Source organism: Heloderma suspectum, chromosome 2, assembly GCF_057233095.1.
Source record: "Heloderma suspectum isolate Gila_16-S chromosome 2, 16-S_ref, whole genome shotgun sequence".
In the NCBI taxonomy this organism is placed as follows: Eukaryota; Metazoa; Chordata; class Lepidosauria; order Squamata; family Helodermatidae; genus Heloderma; species Heloderma suspectum.
Genome location: NC_139459.1, coordinates 323,026,077 through 323,048,042, shown reverse-complemented (window position 1 = coordinate 323,048,042; position 21,966 = coordinate 323,026,077). Strand labels below are relative to the sequence as shown.

At 44.3% G+C, this 21,966-nt stretch overlaps 1 protein-coding gene across 3 annotated transcripts in view; it reads left to right on the top strand.

Annotated features, from left to right (window-relative positions):
• Nucleotides 1-21,966, top strand: part of GPR27 (G protein-coupled receptor 27) — a 35,275-nt gene that overhangs the window by 8,555 nt on the left and 4,754 nt on the right. The window contains exon 2 of one of the 3 annotated variants that reach the window (XM_084840412.1): nt 14,518-14,614. The exons of 1 other annotated variant lie outside the window; for it this stretch is intronic. The gene's annotated coding sequence lies outside the window, so the exon portion shown is untranslated. Of the gene's footprint in view, nt 1-14,517; nt 14,615-20,589; nt 21,746-21,966 lie in introns of those variants that run through there. One more of the 3 variants, XM_084840411.1, reaches the window with a different exon arrangement.

Genomic DNA, 21,966 nt, shown 5'->3' with positions numbered 1-21,966 from the left:
TCCCCACCTACTATTACAAAAGGGAACCCAATCCTGCAAGGTGCTGTGTGTACTGGATCAAGTCTCAAGAGTGACTCAGTCTGGGGTACTTGCCAGCTGTTATAATCACGCAATAGAGTTGGGTATCACAATGTCATTATTTAGCTAAATTCTGCTGTGAGGCTTGGTTCCATCAACAGCAATCGAAGGCTGGCACAGTGGGCTGACTTCCATCCTCCCCGTAATGTTCCAGAATTGTGGCTGAGAATGTATATAGAAATACCACCAGAATTCAAGGGACCTAGGAATCTTGATTTAGGGCACAATTCTATGCATGTTCAGCCAGAAAAAAGGGCCTACAACTCCCAGCATGGCCCAGCCAGCAAGGCTGGCTGGGCCATGCTGGGAGTTGTAGGCCCTTTTTTCTGTCTAAACATGCATAGGATTGCACCCTCACAGACTTGGTCTGATCTATATATATTTTCTTACTAAATGCTGAATTTGTGCAATTGTACCCATGCATTTCCCCTTCATGGATCACTGCCTTGTTGTTGCGAAGGGGCTTGCATAACTCAGTGAAGCCATAAGCTATGCCGTGCAGGGCCACCCAAGACAGACAGGTCATGGTGGAGAGTTCTGACACAATGTGGTCCATTGGAGAAGGAAATGGCAACCCACTCCAGTATTCTTGCCAAGAAAACCCCATGGAACGTATCACAAGGCTAAAAGATATGATGCCGGAAGATGAGCCCCTCAGGTCGGAAGGTGTCCGATATACTACTGGGGAAGAGCAGAGGGAATTTCCAAGTAGCGCCAGAAAGAGTGAAGCGGCTGGGCCAAAGCCAAAAGGACACTCAGCTGTGGATGTGTCTGGTGGTGAAAAGAAAGTCCAATGCTGTAAAGAACAATACTGTTTAGGAACCTAGAATGTAAGATCAATGAATCAAGGTAAGCTGGCAGTGGTCAAACATGAGATGGCAAGATTGAACATCGACATCTTGGGAATCAGCGAACTAAAATGGACAAGCATGGGCGAATTTAATTCAGGTGACCATTATATCTACTACTGTGGGCAAGAATCCCTTAGAAGAAATGGAGTAGCACTCATAGTCGTCAAAAGGGTGGGAAAAGCAGTACTGGGGTACAATCTCAAAAACAATAGAATGATCTCAGTACGAATCCAAGGCAAACCATTCAACATCACAGTAATTCAAGTCTATGCCCCAACCACTGAGGCCGAAGAAGCTGAGGTTGATCGGTTCTATGAAGACCTACAACACCTTCTAGAACTAACACCAAAAAAAGATGTCCTCTTCATCATAGGGGCTTGGAATGCTAAAGTAGGAAGTCAAGAAATCTCCGGGATAACAGGCAAGCATGGCCTTGGTGTACAAAATGAAGCAGGACAAATGCTAATAGAGTTTTGCCAAAAGAACACGCTGATCATAGCAAACACTCTTTTCCAACAGCGCAAGAGGCGACTCTACACATGGACATCACTAGATGGTCAATATCAAAATCAGATTGATTATGTACTTTGCCGCAAAAGATGGAGAAGCTCTGTACAGTCAGTAAAAACAAGACCTGGAGCTGACTGTGGCTCAGACCATGAGCTTCTTATCGCAAAATTTCGTCTTAAATTGAAGAACGTAGGGAAAACCACTAAACCATTCAGGTATGACCTAAATCATATTCCTTATGAATATACAGTGGAGGTGAGGAATAGATTTAAGGGATTAGACCTGATAGACAGAGTGCCTGAGGAACTATGGACGGAGGTCCGTAACATTGTTCAGGAGGCAGCAACTAAATCCATCTCAAAGAAAAAGAAATGCAAGAAAGCCAAGTGGCTGTCTAATGAGGCTTTACAAGTAGCTGAGGAAAGAAGGGAAGCGAAAAGCAAGGGAGAAAGGGGAAGATATATCCAACTGAATCCAGAGAATAGCAAGGACAGACAAGAAGCCCTCCTTAAATGAACAGTGCAAAGAAATCGAAGAAAACAATAGAATGGGAAAGATTAGAGATCTCTTCAAGAAAATCAGAGATCTCAAGGGAACGTTTTGTGCAAAGACCGGCATGATAAAGGACAAAGAAGGCAGGGACCTAACAAAAGCAAATGAGATTAAGAAGAGGTGGAAAGAATACACAGAAGAACTATACAGGAAAGAGCTTAATGTCCCTGATAGCCATGATAGTGCGGTCACTGAACTTGAGCTGGACATCCTAGAGAGTAAAGTCAAGTGGGCCTTAGGAAGCATTACTAACAACAGAGCTAGTGGAGATTACAGTATTCTAGCTGAGCTATTTAAAATCCTAAAAGATGATGCTGTTAAAGTGCTGCACTCAATATGCCAACAAATTTGGAACACTCAGCAATGGCCACAAGACTGGAAAAGGTCAGTTTATATTCCAATTCCAAAGAAGGGCAATGCCAAAAAGTGTTCAAAGTACCATACAATTGCAATCATTTCACATGCCAACAAGGTTATGCTCAAAATCCTACAAGCTAGGCTTCAGCGGTATGTGAACTGAAAACTACCGGAAGTACAAGCTGGGTTTCGAAGAGGCAGAGGAAATAGAGATCAAATCGCCAACATTCGCTGCATCATGGAGAAAGCAAGAGACTTCCAGAAAAATATCTATTTCTGCTTCATTGACTATGCTAAAGCCTTTGATTGTGTGGATCACAACAAACTATGGCAAATTCTGAAAGAGATGGGAGTACTAGACTACCTTACCTGTCTCCTGAGAAACCTGTATGAGGGTCAAGAAGCAACAGTAAGAACCGGACATGGAACAACGGATTGGTTCAAAATTGGAAAGGAGTATGACAAGGCTGTATATTGTTGCCCTGCTTATTTAATTTATATGCAGAGTACATCATGAGAAATGCCGGGTTAGATGAATCACAGGTCGCAATTAAGATTGCCGGGAGAATTATCAACAACCTCAGATATGCAGATGATACCACCCTAATGGCAGAAAGCAAAGAGGAGCTACAGAGCCTCTTGCTGAGGGTGAAAGTGGAGAGTGCAAAAGCTGGTTTGAAACTCAACATTAAAAAAACGAAGATCATGGCATCTGGCCCCATCACTTCCTGGCATATAGAAGGGGAAGAAATGGAAGCAGTGACAGATTTTATTTTCTTGGGCTCCAGGATCACCGCAGACGGTGACTGTAGCCATGAAATTAAAAGACGCTTGCTCCTTGGGAGGAAAGCTATGGCAAACCTAGACAGCATAGTAAGAAACAGAGACATCACTTTGCCGACAAACGTTCGTATAATCAAAGCTATGGTTTTCCCAGTAGCAACGTATGGCTGTGAGAGCTGGACTATAAGGAAGGCTGAGCGCCGAAGAATTGATGCTTTTGAACTGTGGTGCTGGAGAAGACTCTTACGAGTCCCCTGGACTGCAAGGAGGTCAAATCAGTCCATCCTAAAGGAAATCAACCCTGAGTGCTCATTGGAAGGACAGATACTGAAGCTGAAGCTGAAATATTTTGGCCACCTAATGCGAAGAGAAAACTCCCTGGAAAAGACCCTGATGCTGGGAAAGACTGAAGGCAAAAGGAGAAGGGGACGGCAGAGGATGAGATGGCTAGATAGCATCACGGATGCAATGAATATGGACTTGAGCACACTCCGGGAGAGAGCGCAGGACAGGAAGGCCTGGCGTGCTATGGTCCATGGGGTCACGAAGAGTCAGACACGACTGAACAACTGAACAACAACCCATGCATTTATGCACACTTCAGTCACTTTGATGTAGTGTGTGAAAATAAAATGTATGTGTAGGGATACAGGTAAGATTAGGAAGTAATGATGAAATAACCAGGCTTAGTTTCTGCTAAAATAAATTAAGTAGTATTTGCACAGATAAAAATGATAGATTGGCCAACAGCTGTTTTAGATCAGCTCATGGCAATTTGGTCTGTTGCTCTCTGCTTCAGCTAACCAGATATGAGGATGAAAGTAATTACAAGTTCTTTATTCAGTAGGTCCTAGTTCTTATTTAACACAATTTCCTAATTCTTTATTCTTGGTTCCTGGTTCCTCACCAGTAGTTCCTAGTTTCTTATATGCAGCCTGATCCTATGCATTGTTTTAGATATATGTTGTCTGTGTATGTCCTATCTGTTCATATGTTTCTGTGGGTTTTGCACTTTGTATAATGTATTTTAATGTTTTTTTAAGTTTTGTGAACCATCCGGAGAGCTTTGGCTATGGGGCAGTATAGAAATATAATAAATGAATGAAATGCACTTTTAGGAATGCTTAAAACCATTGAAATCAATGCTTTAATTAGGCTGCAATCCTAAACATAGTTACATGAGGAGTAAGCCCCATTAAATACAGTGGGACTTACTTCCATGTAAGTAGTATGGCATGCTACCAGAGACTTTTTGTTATTGGGTGGATTTAAAGTAATAATAACAGGCAGCAACAACAGTAATCCTATCTCTGCATAACATCAGGCTGCCCAAGGTTTACAGGCAGTCTGAAAAAGGAACTGAGTTTTTAACAGCTCTGCATCCTAAATAAGGTTTGTAACCCTCTACATCATATATCCATCCCACCAGGTGACTGTCTCCTATGAAGTGCTCTGATATTATGTCTGGTCCAAAGCTTAATGTTGGAGCAAGCCAAAGTACAAAAATCCCTTGGTGAGTCACCAAGCAAAGCACATTTTAGAACACTTTATGAAAACAATTACATACATTGGCCATTAGGGGGAGTCTCAACCCTTTTATGAATGGAAACAAACAATTGAATGAAACAGAGCTTGCTTGCTTGCTTGCTTTGACTTCCATCAAGAATTTACATTTATTGAAGCCACAATTTAATGTACATTTGTAGATAAATCAGATTATAGAATCCTACATACAGCAAGCTCAGACACTAGCATTTACTCTATGAAAACTCCTGCCCAATAAACCAGTGGTCTCAAAAGCACCAGCACTTTGTTACTATATACACCTATCTCAAGTGTGTATATCATGTCCATATTCTACAGTTCCTGTGTGAGAGAGATCTTAAAATTAACTTTGGAAAAATTCCAAGGGAATATAATAAGTATAATATTCCTTGTTTTAAAGTCACCTTCTCCTCAACTTCACTAGGAAGTTCAAAGGAAGGGAGATAGTCTGGATTTGGTCTGCCTATGACCATCTTTCTGTGAGAAATCCCACAAATGCCTGGGCATGCAGGCTTCATTGTTTTTGTGATACCACCAACAACTTCATCTGTCCACTCGTTCATCTCATTCCTATTTGCATTATTAAGGGTGCAGTCCTTGCATATTCAGACAGAAAAAACGCCTACAACTCCCAGCCTTCCTCAGCCAGCATAGAGGACCCTTTTGCACCCTAAAAGGCCTATTATTACTTGCTGCAAGTAGCTGCTGTGCATTCCACGCTGCTGAATCAGATGGTTGCCTAGCAGCTGGCGGGCCCTCAATGCAGACAAAGCCTCTCATGCAGTTGAAGCCAGTGGTTGTACTGGCTTCAACTTCAAGGCAATGGCATGCCTTGCACTTCTGACATTCAGAGGGAATGTACAACAGCATTAGGAACAAAGAAAGCTGCCCGTTTGTCCATCTAGCCCAGCACTGTCTAATCAAGTGCCTGAATTTGCTTTTTTCTTTCTCCCTCCCGATCCCCTTTCCTTTTGCGCCTTGTCTCTTAGATTCTGAGCCTCCAGGCAAGGACTGTCTTCTTATTTCTAATCTTTCTAAGGCTCTGGGAGCCTTTTGGCTGAAGAGTGGGATAAAAATGCTTTTTATCAATGCTTTTGGGGATAAAAGAGTGGGATAAAAATGCTTTTTATCAAATCAATCCAACCCCCCAGATGTGTTGGACTACAACAAGGTTGTATTTGGAACCGGGTGCCTTCCAGATGGAAGTTGTAGTCCAACACATCTGCACGGCACCAGGTTGGGGAAGGCTAGTTTACTTTTTGTCTGGCAGTGGCTCTCCAGCAAACATTTTTCACATTACCTGCTACCTGATCCTTTTAAGTAGAGTTATAGGGATGTTGGAGAATTCCGCCACGGATCTCAGTGAGACCGAACGCCAGTGCATTCAGCCTCCCGAAATCCGTGGCATAACGAAGTCCCCCACCCCACGAAAGGTGCACAAAACGGAGCACTTGCCTGGTGCCGTTCGCACTCCTTAGCGAATGGCGGCCGCATTTGCAGCCGCCATTCGCTTCATTATCGCCATGATAGGCTACGTAAATAATTACGTAGCCTATCACAGCTAACGCAGGGATGCCGTTTGTGCCCCATCTTTTTTTTTGTGATAGGCTACGTAAATATTTATGTAGCCTATCACGGCAAAAGGAATGCAAATAGCGGCCACCGTAGCCGCCGCCATTTGCGTTCCCTTTTTTTGCCGTGATAGATGTGATAGGCTACGTAGGTGTATACGTAGCCTATCACAGCAAAAGACGGGGTTGCAAATGGCAGCGGCTATGGCAGCCGCCATTTGCGTCCCTGCGCATTGCAGCAGCCGGATGTCCGGCTGCAGGCGGCCCCGGCCAGCGGCTCTGCAGAGTCGCCGTGAAGCCAGCCGGGGAGAATTTCGGGGGGAGGGACAGAGCGCCTCCCCCCCACCGCAGATATCCCTGGACGAAACCAGGTAAGTGTTTCGTACATCCCTATAAGAGTTACTAGGGCAGCCACCATTGGCAATGGCTGGATAAGATGGCAGTTGCAGTCCAAGACATCTGGACAGCACCAGGTTGGAAAAGGCTGTGCTAGGGACTGAACTTGGCCTGGGATTTTCTGCATGCAATGCGTACACTTTACCACAAAACTACAGACTCTCCCCACCCATTGAAAATAATGTAAAACAGGGTTTAAGCCCATCTAAAGCCTAGACTGCGACCTATCATTTCACTATCTGCAAACTCCATACCATGCGTTTAGTTCAGGACTGAGAATTCACAGCTGCATTGCAAAATCAATGTAGGCATAGTCTGTTCTTACATCCATTTATAAGATGTTCTCAGCCCTGTGCTGTAAGTGTGTTAGAGTAAGTAGTGATAGTTAATTACAAGACATAAAATGCTCCCCTCTCAAGGAAGGGAATTTTTTCTTTAACTTGAGAGGAATAATAGATTTAGAGCAATGAAGTAGGAGAGCTTCTAAGTGCAGCAAGCTACTTATAACTGGACTAAGATACTTACTGTGTCTTTGTATCTCCACAAGCTTGTTAGCTGCAGTCCATTGTTATTAGGTGCACAGCTCTGTGACTTAAAGTAGTTAAGGTAAGTTTGCAGTAGCCCCCCCTTTTCTATTCAAAGATTTAAGGAAATAGTTGTAGGAATCAAATAGGTGTGATTGGGGAAAATGGGATTCTAAAGAGCTGTGATTAATCATAAGGCTTTAAAAAATCAGTCAGAAAGATAAAATCTTGTTAAATTCAAACAAAATCTAGCAGAACCACAGACTTTTATCAGAACATACCCAAAGGCAAAGCTGACTAGGGTTCAATCAATATGCAACCCTTATCTCGTTGCTTAAAAAAGTCAATTTGAGTGGGTCCTGATCCACATAAGAGAGCTAATTTTGTGAAGTAGTGCCCATGTGAGTCAGTGAAAATAAACTACATTGGGAAAATTTCCTTGGAAGTGAAAGGTTTTCCTACCATTGTTCAATATTGCATAAATTCCACAGGGGCCACACATGGTTTGTCATATGGATTGGAGAGCGGTGGGGGGGGGGAGGATGAGGATGGGCAACAGTTTGACCTTGCCAGCAACCACACTTCCCAATTAATGTAGGAATCCGGACTGTGGCTCCGAACTGCAAGAGTTTATTTTGTTTACTGTGACTTTATGATGTTATTGGACCAACCAGTCTTGAACAAAACTAGCATTGTTTCAGAATTTTCCAGTTTATTTTGGCTTTAGGGTTTATCATTAGCATTCAACAGAAGTGATTAGCTAATTAAGTAATATATCAGTGGGGTGACTGGTGGACTGAAACATGTATATATGTGTTCTGTTACAAAGGAGCTGTGATAGAAATAGCACTTTGATTCTTCCCTTATCACATTGTAAAGTTGCCCAATTACTGTGTCTTTTTTCCAGTAATAGAAGATTGATCCTTGCTAACTTGCTTCACAGCAGAATTAGAGGAATAAATAAGAAGAGCTGTGCTGGGCCATACTAAAGGCATATCTAGTCCACAATCCTGTTTCCCACAATGAACAAGCAGAAGCCTATGGGAAGCCCACAGGAAGGACATTTTGTGGGGAGGGGGGCTTGTGGTAGTGGGAGATTTGATCATTACATACATAGACAGCTGGGTTTGTGATGGGTGTGTAGACCATATGGTTAATTACCTGCCTGCTGCAAAGGTTGTGGATATCATGTGCCGTCTAGATACCCTAGTAGATACTGCTGGGGTGGAGTCAGTAGCCGTGGTCCATGTTGGTACTAACGATGTGGGGAAATGTAGTCCTGAGGGCCTGGAAGCCAAATTTAGGTTGCTAGGTAGGAGGTTGAAATCCAGGACCACCAAGGTGGCTTTCTCTGAAATGCTACCTGTTCCATGTGCAGGGCCAGCTAGACAGGCGAAACTGAGGAGTCTCAATGCATGGATGAGACGATGGTGCAGGGAGGAGGGGTTCAGATTTGTTAGGCACTGGGGAACATTTTGGGACAAGCTGGGCCTGTACAAGAGGGATGGGCTCCACTTGAACCAAAATGGAACCAGACTGCTGGTGCTAAGCATAAAAAGGGTGGCAGAGCAGCTTTTAAACTAAATCCTGGGGGAAAGCTGACAGGAGCTGGGAAGCATCTAGTTCAGGTTAAATCATCCCAAAGGGATGAAGATGAAAATGTTTTTGATTGCCCAAATGTAGAAGGGGAGGAAATAGGCCAGGAGTACATGGTAGAACATAACAGTCAATCAAAGGGGCCAACATCCCATAGCAAAAGATGCACACGCCAGAGTCATCTGGGGAAGGATACCATGTATAGGTGTTTTTATGCAAATGCTAGAGGCCTCGAAGCCAAAATGGGAGAGTTGGAGTGCTTGATTTTAAAGGAAACCCTGGATATAGTGGGCATTACAGAAACTTGGTGGAGCAGAGAGAATCAGTGGGATACAGTCATCTCTGGATACAAACTCTATAGGAAGGACAGGGAAGGGCGTACTGGGGGAGGTGTTGCCCTGTACATCATAGAGGGGATGGTGTCAAGCGGACTAGAACACCTAAAAGGGGTAGGCTCTTCCACAGAAGCACAATACCAGGTTCCAAAACTAATTTAGTGCTAGGAACATGCTATCATCCCCCAGACCAGAATGCTCAGAGTGACCTTGAGAGGGAAAATAATCAGGGAGGCCTCCAAACAAGGAAGTGTCGTAATAATGGGTGACTTCAATTATCCCCACATTGATTGGATAAATGCATGTTCCAGCCATGACAAAGAGGTGAAATTTCTCGATGCCCTAAACAATTGTGCCCTAGAACAGTTGGTCATGGAACTGACCAGAGGGGAAGCGACCTTGGATTTAATCCTAAGTGGTGTCACCCAGAATCTAGTACAAGATGTAAATGTTGTTGAACCACTTGGCAACAGTGATCGCAGTGCTATCAGATTTAATATATGTTTAAGTGGAAAATTGCCCAGGAAGTCCAACACAGTCACATTTGACTTCAAAAGAGGAAACTTCTCTAAAATGAGGGAACTGGTGAAAACGAAGTTAAAAGGGGGAGTCAAGAGGATTAAATCCCTTCAGAATGGTTGGAGATTACTCAAAACCACAATAATAGAAGCCCAGCTAAAATATATACCACAGGTTAGGAAAGGTAGCACCGAGTCCAAGAGGTCGCTGGCATGGTTAATGAGCAGTGTTAAGGGAGCTATTAGAGAAAAGAGAGCTTCCTCCAGAAAATGGAAGTCTTGCCCAAGTGAGGAAAACAAAAGGTGGCAGAAGCTTGGACAAAGGTGATGCAAGCAGACAATAAGATGGCCAATGTAACCCCAATTTTCAAAAAGGGATCCGGGGGGATCTGAAAAATTACAGGCTGGTTAGCTTAACGTCTGTTCCAGGTAAATTGGTTGAAATTCCTGCATGGAATAAGAGGACAGGCACCCTTACGGATCAGCGACTGGTTAAAGAACAGAAAGCAGAGTAGGAAGAAATGATAAATTCTTCCAGTGGAGGGAAGTAAATAGTGGGGTCCTGCAGGGATCTGTACTAGGACCAGTGCTTTTCAACTTGTTCATAAATGATCTGGAATTAGGAGTGAGCAGTGAAGTGGCCAAGTTTGCGGATGACACCAAATTATTTAGGGTGGTTAAAACAAAAAGGGATTGTGAAGAGCTCCAAAAGGATCTCTCCAAACTGGGAGAATGGGTGTCTAAATGGCAAATGCAGTTCAATGTAAACAAGTATAAAGTGATGCACGTTGGGGCAAAAAATCCCAACTTCAAGTATAGCCTGATGGGATCTGAGCTACCGGTGACCAACCAGGAAAGAGATCTTGGGGTTGTGGTGGACAGCTCAATGAAGATGTTAACCCAGTGTGCATCTGCAGTAAAAAAGGCAAACTCCATGTTAGGCATAATTAGAAAAGGAATTGAGAATAAAACTGCCAATATCATATTGCCCCTATACAAATCTATGGTGCAGCTACACTTGGAATACTGTGTACAGTTCTGGTCACCACACCTAAAAAAAGATATTGCAGAGCTGGAAAAAATGCAGAAAGGGGCAACTCTGGAGCTGAACAAGGGGCTGGACCATCTCCCCTATGAGAGAAGGTTACAACAGCTGGGATTGTTTAGCTTGGAAAAAAGGAGGGTAAGGGGAGTCATGATAGAGGTCTACAAAATTATGCATGGTGTGAAGAATGTGGATAGGGTGACATTTTTCTCCCCCTCTCAAAATGCTAGAACCCAGGGTCATCCTATGAAGCTGATTGGTGGGAGATTCAGGACAGATAAAAGGAAGTACTTCACACAGCGCATCGTTAAACTATGGAATTCACTACCACAGGATGTAATGATAGTCAACCGTTTGGATGGCTTTAAAAGGGGGTTGGACAAATTCATGGAGGAGAAGGCTATCAGTGTCTACTTGTCCTGAGGGCTATGTGCTACCTTCAGTAGCAGAGACAGTGAACCTATGTACACCAGTTGCTGGGGAACATGGGTGGGAGGGTGCTGTTGCGCTCATACCCCGCTTGTGGGTTCCTGGTTGATAGCTGGTTGGCTACTGTGTGAGCAGAATGCTGGACTAAATGGACCCTTGGTCTGATCCAGCATGGCTCTTCTTATGTTCTTATGACATGGGACGATAGCCCTGTCCTGCTGTTGTTCTCCACTAACTGGTATTCAGAGGCATATAGTAGCATATAGTCGTCATGATTAGTAGCCATGTGAGGGGCTTTGTCTCAGTGGTAGAGACACAGAAGTTCCGAGGTTCGATCCGCAGCTTCTCCAGGTAGGGCAGGAAAAATTCCTGCCTGAAACACTGGAGAAACACTGTCAGTCAGTGTTGACAGACAAAGAAAAGGTCTGACTCATTATAAGGCATCTTCCTATGTTCCATGGATAGCCTTATCCGCCATGAATTTGTCTAACCCCTTTTCAAAGCCATCCAAATTGGTGTCCGTCACTACATTTTGTGATAGCAAATTCCGTACTGTATGCGTGGTGGGAAAAATTACTTCCTTTTATCTTTCTTCAACCTCCCACCATTCGGCTTCATGGGATGGCTCCAAGTTCAAATATTATGAGAGAGGAAAATTTACTATATGTGCTCCGGGACTGCTGAACTTAAGGGAAGCACACTCTGGCCTCTGCCACTAGCCGTCCAAGGGCCACTGGGACGTTCATCTCTTGCTTCCCATGAAGGACATCATGGCAAGGGGGAGATTAATAGGGCCTCATCCAGGAAGAAGAGCCGCAGGGAGCTTTCCCCTGCTCCCCTGACAGAAAGGACATTCAGCTCCTACTGTCTGTTGTCCTGGGACTGCAGAACCTAAAGGAAGTGTGTTCTGGCATCATCCACCTTCTATAGGATACAGGGCTGCTGGGTTATATGTTAGTTTGGGGGTTTGGTTTTTTGGGGGTATTACAACCTATTGATTGTAAGCCACCTTGAGAATCATTTGATTGAAATGTGGCGTGTAAATATTATAAATAAATAAGCAAGCAAGCAAGCCTATAGTGCAGGGGTCCCCAACCTTTTGGGACTTATTGGCACATTTGGGAATTTGAGAAACTGTGGGCACCACCACAAGAGGATGTGATTAGACACATAATGGCTGCCGTGGGAGTCTGGCTAATCAAAAGACAAGTAAAGGCGCAATGGGGATAGGCAGCTGCCTCCAGACTCGGAGACGACTGCCTATCCAATGCAGGGCAGGAGAAGCATGGAGGGGATCATTCCCTCCATGCTTCTCCTGCCCTGCATTTGCGGCTAGACAGCCAATTTCGGCTCTCTAGCTGCAGGATGGCAGAGCAGGGCAGGAGGCTGCTGGATGACACATAGGATGTGTCGTACTGGCATTTCCACCTTCCCTGCCCCAGAATGCCTCGTTTCGCCCGCTCCGTGCTCCTCTTCCGAGTGGGGAGCGCGGGGCTGTTCCGCGCTGCTTACGAGGCAGCGCAGAAGGGGTGGAACATCAGTTCTCCGGGAACCAACCTCGGAGTGCGGGCTCCAAGGTTGGTACCTGGAAAACCACATATCCTATGGCCATCTAGCCGCTGACTAGTGGCCATAGGATTGCTCGCTAATTCACCGAAGAAACAGTCCAAGAAGTGGAAGGGTCTGAACTCCAAAGCTACTGCACATATTTGATTTCACAGAAGCACAACAAAATACCCATTTAACGTTGCAAGCCTGTGCATGCTGACATGAAGGTCAATGGGAATTACTTCCGAGAAGGCCTACATAGGATTGCTCTGCTGATCCTATCCAAGCATACCCCTTTCCCCTGCCCCAAAGAAAAGGAAAATGTCCCCAACCCAAAAGGAACATTTTCCCTACATTTTCCATGCTCAGGCACTCTTTTCCCCACCTGGCATTCTTACCTCCTCCTTGCCCTAAGAGCCGCCACCTGGGAAGGTGCTGTGAGTGCAAAGAGAGACAGGCCTGGGAAGGGAGAGGAAAATAGCAAGGCTAGGGGCTAGGATGGAGGGGAAATACTGAGAGAAAGAGCAAGGCTAGGAGGGGTAGAAACAGCAAGGTAAAGAGGTAGGGGGAGAGAAACAGCGATGCTACAGGCTGGGAGGGAGGGAGAAATGGCAAGGCAAAGGGGTAGAGGGGAGAAAAAGAGTGAGGAAAGGGATTGAGGGGAACAAAGAGTGAGGCTAAAGGCTGGGAGCGGAGAGAGAGAGAGAGACATCAAAGGGGAAAGATCTGTGTGGGCAGAAGATTGGGCATAGCCAGGAAGCAGCTCTCCTCTTCCTGTCTGCCCAACCACTGATAAGCAACAGCTTCAGGAACAGGAAGGAGAACCTGGCACGCTAATGTTTTCAAGTTTCTTTTACTTAAAAATGGAAGGGGGCAAGGAATGGAAAGCTTCATGGGCACCGTTGGAGTTCCCCACAGGTGCACTGATGCCGGTGGGCAGTGTGTTGGGAACCCATACTATAGTGTACTCTTTACACTCCTTTTTGTTGTTGTTTATTCAATCGCTTCTGACTCTTCGTGGCTTCATGGACCAGCCCACGCCAGAGCTTCCTGTCGGCTGTCGCCACCCCCAGCTCCCCCAAGGTCGAGTCCGTCACCTCCAGAATATCATCCATCCATCTTGCCCTTGGTCGGCCCCTCTTCCTTTTGCCCTCCACTTTCCCTAGCATCAGCATCTTCTCCAGGGTATCCTGTCTTCTCATGATGTGGCCAAAGTACTTCAGTTTTGCCTGTAATATCATTCCCTCAAGTGAGCAGTCTGGCTTTATTTCCTGGAATATGGGCTGGTTTGATCTTCTTGCAGTCCAAGGCACTCTCAGAATTTTCCTCCAGCACCACAGTTCAAAAGCATCTATCTTCCTTCGCTCAGCCCTCCTTATGGTCCAGCTCTTGCAGCCATAGGTTACTATGGGGAATACCATTGCTTGAACTATGCGGACCTTTGTTGTCAGTGTGATGTCTCTGCTCTTCACTATTTTATCAAGATTTGTCATTGCTCTCCTCCCAAGAAGTAAACGTCTTCTGATTTCCTGGCTGCAGTCAGCGTCTGCAGTAATCTTTGCACCTATAAAGACAAAGTCTGTCACTGCCTCCACATTTTCTCCCTCTATTTGCCAGTTATCAATCAAGCTGGTTGCCATAATCTTGTTTTTTTTGAGGTTTAACTGTAACCCAGCTTTTGCACTTTCTTCTTTCACTTTCGTCATGAGGCTCCTCAGCTCCTCCTCGCTTTCAGCCATCAAAGTGGTATCATCTGCATATCGGAGATTGTTAATGTTTCTTCCAGCGATTTTAACTCCAGCCTTGGCATCATCAAGCCCAGCACGTCGCATGATGTGTTCTGCGTACTATTGATACCCATATCTTCTCATTTTTTTAGGATAATGATGGAATCTGAAACTGAGGTTGTATATCAGCCTTCCCTAACCTGGCGCCTTGGACTATAAGTTCTGTCAGATCCAGCCAGCATTGCCACTGTGAGTTTTATTTATTTATTTTGTAAAGAAAAGGGAGATACACACACTTGGGCACCACACTTTAAGAAGGATGCAGACAAACTGGAGAGGGTTCAGAGGAGGGCAACAAAGATGATCAGGGGACTGGAAACAAAGCCCTATGAAGAGAGACAAAGAACTGGGCATGTTTAGCCTGGAGAACAGAAGATTGAGGGGAGATATGATAGCGCTTTTCAAGTACTTGAAAGGTTGTCACAGAGAGGAAGGCCAGGATCTCTTCTCGATCATCCCAGAGTGCAGGACACGGAATAATGGGCTCAAGTTACAGGAAGCTGGATTACGGCTGAACATCAGGAAAATCTTCCTGACTGTTAGAGCAGTATGACAATGGAACCAATTACCTGGGGAGGTGGTGGGCTCTCCCACACTGGAGGTGTTCAAGACAAGGCTGGACAGCCATCTGTCAGGGATGCTCTGACTTGGATTCCTACATTGAGCAGGGGGTTGGACTCAATGGCCTTGTAGGCCCCTTCCAACCCTACTATGCTATGATTCTATGACTTAAATAAAAAAATAGTAACTCAAGGCAGTATACGAAATGCCTAGAGAGCGAAACTTCCATCCGACATCCATTGGCCTGGCAGCCTTGGGAGCAGCAGCAGTCAAAGGCTAGTCCTGGACAATGTGAATGCTGGCTGGATGATACATCCTGCCTCACTCCTGCTTCTGCTGTGTCCTATTGTCACAGGAGAGCTGTTCCACAAAAGAGGAGTCTCTAAAGAGTAGCATGTTCCCTCTGGTGCAAAAGCATGCGGCTTATAAAAGCCAGCAATGAAGCTGAATATCAGCTTATTCTCCCCACTATCTTCCCTTTCTTCTGTCACTCTATTGAGCAAGCCATTTTTTTAGGAATCTTTTTTGTGCTACACAGGATAACGACTTTCAGCAAATGGAATGCATGGAGGTATTGGCATTCATGATACTTACGCCTGGTTGTTTCCAGTCAAAATAAGCTCCCACTCAATTATGGAGAATAATAGAGAAGCCAACCCTGATTCACAGATGGAGAAAATATCAGATGTTCTTCCTCCCATGGAGAAGGTTTGCAGGCAGGGGGTGGGAGGGGTACTGGGCACACTTTCTCAGCAACTGTTCAGAGATCTCATAGATCTCATGGAATCATACGGTTGGAAGGGGCATACAAAACCATCAAGTCCAACTCCCTGCTCATAATTTGGAACAAATTCACCTGTTAGAAAAATAGGGGTTGGTTTCCAGGACATCATATGGTCCAACTAAAAGGATCAGGGAAAGGCATTTCTCCACTTGAAACCCTAGAAAACTGCTTCTAGCCAGAGTAGACAATGTTGCGGTAAATGGAGCACTAGCCTGACTGGCAGCTTCAGATACATTCATAGCCAGGTCAGATCACAAGCAATAAATGAACTACTGACGATGAGAGCCATGTTGGGCTATGTGAGAGCATTACAACTCCATTTTTCTTCCATTCTGTAGCCCCAAGAGTTCACAGTGAGCTTCTTGGTCTTCATGTCTACGGGCTTCCCTACACAGAGGCTTTTTATCCTGCAACTTTACTGCGGCTTCTTCTTCTGTATTCTTTGCAGGATTAAGATCATCCCTTTTCATGCAGTTCTGGGGTTTTCCCCCAGGGAATTCCTTTATCTGCGAGCTCTATATATTTCATTATACAGCCGCTAGATGGCACTATGTTATAGTGCCACTTCGTCTTCTCATAAAGAAATTCAACTTGGGTTATTTAAATAGCTCATTATCCACTATCTTAAAAAATACCAGGATAAAGGTCAGAAAGCAAAGGAGAGACCCTGGAGCTTGACAGCATCATGTAAAGGGCCTTCAAACTTCCGTAAGTAACCAATCTCAATCACAGGATAAAAGCCCCATGTGGAGAAGCCTTACTACTCCCTCCTTTGTAGTCTCCATGCAGATTTTCCTGTCCCTAAAAATCTCTGCTTACTTGTACATTCATTACTTGTAACTCTTCACTACCACTTGCAAACACATTTGAAATGATGCACAAAATACCAAGTTCAGAATGAAGCATGCAAATTATTATTTCTCTTCTTCCTATTATAATTATTTACAGTATTTATAAACTGGCCTACATCTAAAAAAGATTCCCGAGTAGTAAACTATGGGAAAAAACATCAACATAACAAAAGAATAAAAATATTTAAAATCAAATAATATCAAAATTGTGTCTGATCTTTTACTTGGAAAAGGGTTGTTTAAATAAAAATGTCTTTAGCAGATGCTGAAAACAGAGCAATGTTGGTGCTGCCTGGTGTCAACTGGCAAGGAATTCCACATTGACCATGTTAATGCATATGTCCTTCTGGTCACAGTATTTTGAGGTTTCTGGGCAATGAGCATGGATTTCCCTTGAGAAGCATTCCAATTTTGTGATGGACAATAGGAATGACATAGCTGCAGGGCTGGGCAACTTGTGGCTCCCTCACCTTTGGCTATGCTGATTAGGGCTGATGGGAGTTGTAGGCCAAAACATTTGGAGGGCCACAAGTTTTCTCAACCCTGGGATAAAATCCAACATAAGTCCTACTTACAGTAGACCTATTGAAATGAATGGAACTTGAGTTAGTCATTACTAACAAGTCCCATTCAATTCAAGGGGTCTACTCTAAGTAAGACTTATGTTGGATTCTGCGCCTGGACTGTTAAAACTTTTAGTAGTCAAATACTTTGCAACCTTGTTTTATCATTACAATTCCTTATCAACAAAGCATCTTGTGGCACCTTAAAGACTAACACATTTCTTCTGGTATAAACTTCCATGGACTAATGCTTATGCCAGAATAAATTTGTTAGTTTTTAAGGTACAGCAAGACTGTTGTTTTTGCTGCAATAGACTAACATGGCTATCCTTCTGGAAATGCCTTATGAGGGCTCCTGGAGCCTCTGTTTTGCAGACAGGGAACTAAGGCCAGGATATGATGCCTTACCAAAGGCCAGCCAGGGGCTTCTCGGTTGTGAACCCAGGCCTTCTAAGTACAGCATCAAAATGCTATCCAACAAGATCACACAGCTTTTTCCACTTTCTGTTTACATTACAGGCTTTAGCTACCTTCTAAAAGGAATTTTTACTGACTTGGGAGCCTTTAGGTGAATAAGTACTCAGCCTAGAGAGTCAACGTCCACATACTTGAGTAACTGTACAAAATGAGTGAAATGCCTCAGAAGCTGCACAAACGCTAACCAACCCATTGGCAATGTGCTGTCACAGCGAAGCCTGTGTGAAGATGAGAAACCTGGCCAAGTAAAACCAGCTTGGATGTAGTTTAAAAAAAAAAAAAAGCAAATTCAGTTATCTCTTATTTTGCTACCAGGGGTTTCCCTGGCTTCCTAACACTAGCTGTGTTTCAAATTGCAAATGGAACAAAGCCATGGGTCAATGAAATCTATTTAGGATATATGACAAATTAGCCTATATTGTCCTGATGAATGTTCAAGTTGGAGTCTGAGTCAGTTATGCAAAATTCATGGTTTCACATTTCATGGAGTTGTATCACATTTGCAGTGATATAAAGTGGAGGAGACCTCGGCCTGTTGGTGCCCAAAATGCAGTGTTCAAACTGGGAAAACATGTAGAATTATCTACTGAAGGGGATTGTGCATAGCTTTTATTCCTTTATTATTTGCACATGATAAATGAATTCTTTTAATCTATTTAACATTGTTTTATATTCAGTCTGAGTACAGATGAACTAACTGTGCATTTAATATTTAAGAAGTCCCTCTCCAAAATCCCTTTTCAGCAGCTCCTTTGGAGTAATAGGGTACTCTGTTTCTGAAAACAGTTCCCAAACATACATATTCATTTTAAAAAGATGTGTATGTCACATTTCTGCTAAGTGCATCCAGTGATGACCTCAGAACCAGGTAGATTCCTACAGGGCCAGGTGGCCCTTTATGTATCATAGTAAGACCATTTTGGAACATAGGAAGCAAGTTATTATTGGTCCATCTAGCTCAAAATTGTCTAATCTGACAAGCACCAGGATTTCAGATAGGAATCTTTCCCATCCCTATCTGGAGATGCCAAGAATTGAACTTGAGACCTTTTGTGTGCAAATTCTGTGTTCTACCACTGAGGTCAAATCAGCATTTCAGTTGTTTCTGAAAACAAACCTGAGAGCTAATGAAGCTCCTTGTGTCTACTGAGTGTAATACACTCCTACTGGTGATAAAGGCCTGCAACAATCAAAATCAATAAGCCTCTTAGTATAATGTAGAGTTCTATACAAATAACCTGCAAGTGTTAAAATCTGGCCCTATCAATTATTTTGCTTATGCTCCAAACCCCTTAGGTTGGCTACTTATTAATCATCAAAAAAAAGGGAACAGGACAACTGTCTGTATAGATGCAAATTTAGAAATAATTATTATAACTAATACATCTCACAGTAGTGTGGAAAACTGTGACCGGGTGGCTTGTGTGCCTACCTGTTCAGACTGCTCTCCGGGCACTAATTGTCAATGGGCAGCAGTTCTTATGATTCTTTATTTTTATACTGGAATTGGACAGCGCAGACCTTCAAGTCAAGGATGGTCATCTAGCAGCCCTTCATATAGAGGACTGTCCTCTGTAAAAGAGGACACGTGGCCACCCTAGCTCCTGATGCTCATATTACGTGGAGGCCTATAATTTCCCACCAACTGTTTGCCACTTATTTCAATGGTGCTGCCAGGGAACTGGTCAAAATGTCATAGTATTAATCTTGGAATTCGTGAGCAGTACTCGGTGGTGGTGGTGGTAGTTTTTCCTTAGTTGCAGAAGGACCATTTTTTTAACCTCTGTCCCTGAAAACAAGGGGAATGAATTTGGCCTCTTATACAGGGGCCAGGCAGCACTCTAGAACAGAGTAAGCCCCACATTGTGACACCTCTGCTCCCTCACCAGGGGAAAAGGTTGGAAGGCATCACACACAGCCCAGGGATTGATCTCTGTTTATCATCTTCCTGTAGGAGATGATTGTGCCTAAGGGTTGAGAGGAAGAGGGGAAGGAACAATTAGCCAAAAAAAGAGAGAGAAGATAAACAGAGACGAACAAAGGACAGAGAAAGGCAGCCAGCTGTTCTTGCTTCCTTGTGTGTTTGCCTTGCCTGCCTATCTCCAAGGGAGCTCCAGCCTGTTCTTTCATGGGTCAACTTTTGACATGATCAATGTTACATGTAGCCATGTTCTAAGCCTGTCAGTGGAGCAAGCCACATGTGGGTAGACCTTTCTCCTTCATATACTTTTTAGCAATCCTAGGATTTCCAGTGACATCCAGAATTGCATCTCAACAGCAATTGCCTGGTCACAGAGATCCATGCATTCACAGCCTCAAGATTGGACTACTGCACTTTTATGTTGGGCTGCCCTTGAGATTGGTTCAGAAGCTGCAGCTAGTGCAGAACAGGAAGCTGGATTGCTCAGTGGAGCTTCCTACTGCACACACATTACTCCTGTGCTGAAAGCTCTGCACTGATTGCCAAATAGCTACCAAGCCCTGTTCAGGGTGTTATTGCTGGTATATAATGCCCTAAACAGCTCAGGCCCGGGTCATCTGAGAGACCACCTTCTTCTGCATAGCCTACCTAGGCCTTTACATTTTGAGCAGGAGAGCTTGTTGGCCATATCACGGCCCACTGATGTTCGTTTGGTCGTGGTGTGGAGGTCCTTCTCCACTGTAGTATCCATCATGTGGAATGCTCTTCCCATCAAGATCAGGCAGGCTCCTAGTGTGGACTGTTTCCACCAAAACCTAAAATATTTCTTTGCCCAGACTGCTAGTATTGCTAGCTACCTTAGGTTATTTTAATGATATATTTTATTGTTTTATTACTGTTTTATTGATTGGTTTTATTGTATTTCATTATTTTGCTTTGTGAACTGCTTTGGGGTTGTTTTTTAATGAAGTGTTATAAAAATATTATCAAAACAAATAAAATATCTTTGCTGGGAAGGACTATTGGAGGACTCTTGAATTGAAGGTACCTGTGATGAACTAGGTTGACGTCTCCAACCTGAGTGCAGAGTCCAGATGTTTTGGATGACAACTTCCATCAGCCCAGCCAGTGTGGCTAATGATCAGGGAGGATGAGAGTTAGTAGGCTGAACATCTGGAGGAACCCAGGTTGGGGAAGGCTGAAAGAAAAGGAAGCCAGAGAGTGGGTATTACCCTAAATATGCCAGGAAAATTGAGGGGGTGGCAGGTGCTATTGGCCTACTCAGCAGCAGTACATCTCGCAGTATAAAAGCTACCATGTCCATCAGTGTGATGAAGAGAAACAGACAGGGGAGTTAGTGGATGAAGGGAGCAATCCTATGGCTGCCAGACAGTGGCTAGATGGCCATAGGATATGCTGTTATCCAGGAATTGACCTCAGAGCCTGCGCTCCGAGGTTGGTTCCCGGAGAACTGACCTCTCCCCACTTCCACGCTGCCTCGGATGCAGTGCAGAACAGCCCCGTCCCCCGCGCTTGCAAGAGGAGCATGGAGCGGCCGGAAAAGGACGTGTCTGGGGGCGTTCTGGGGCAGGGAGAGCGTAGCTGCCTGTACAACACATCCAATGTGTTGTACAGCAGCCTCCTTTCCCGGTCTGTGCTCCTGCGGCCAGGTAGCCGCAATCAGCTGTTTAGCAGACAAAGCAGAGCAGGAGCAATGTGGAGGGAACGATCCCCTCCGTGCTTCTCCTGCCCTGCTTTGGATAGGTGGTCGCCTCTGAGTTCAGAGGCGGCCGCCTATCTAGACCAGATTGCACCCCAAGTTGACTTGGCCATTAAGAGGTCCATTTTGTTGTGCTTTTCTGATAAGGCCTCAAGACAAGGGAAGATGTCCCATCTTTTTGATTAGACATGACCAGAACATTACACCATAAAGGAAAACCTGAACTTGCTTTTTGAAAGGGATTCTTAGAGTATGGCAATTCCAGTTAGAATTAAGGCTCAGTGGGAATCTTCCGCTGAACAGAGAAATATGGCCCTCAAAGCAAATTTCAGTTTGTTTATTTATTTATTACATTTATATCCTGCCTCTTTTCCTCCAAGGAACCCAAGGCAGCTTACATGCTCCTCCTCCTCTCCATTTGATCCTCATAACAACCCTGTGAGGTAGGTTCAGCTGAGAGTCTGACTGGTGTTCTCTGTCCTGAAGATATACCAGGAAACTGCCCTATACTGAATCAGACAATTGGTCCATCTAGTTCAGTCTACTGACTGGGATCAGCTTTCCAGGGTTTCAGTTAGGAGTCTTTCCTAGTCCTACATGGAAATGCTGGAGAATTCAACCTGGGACCTTTGATGTACAAAGCACATGGTTTACTACTGAGCTA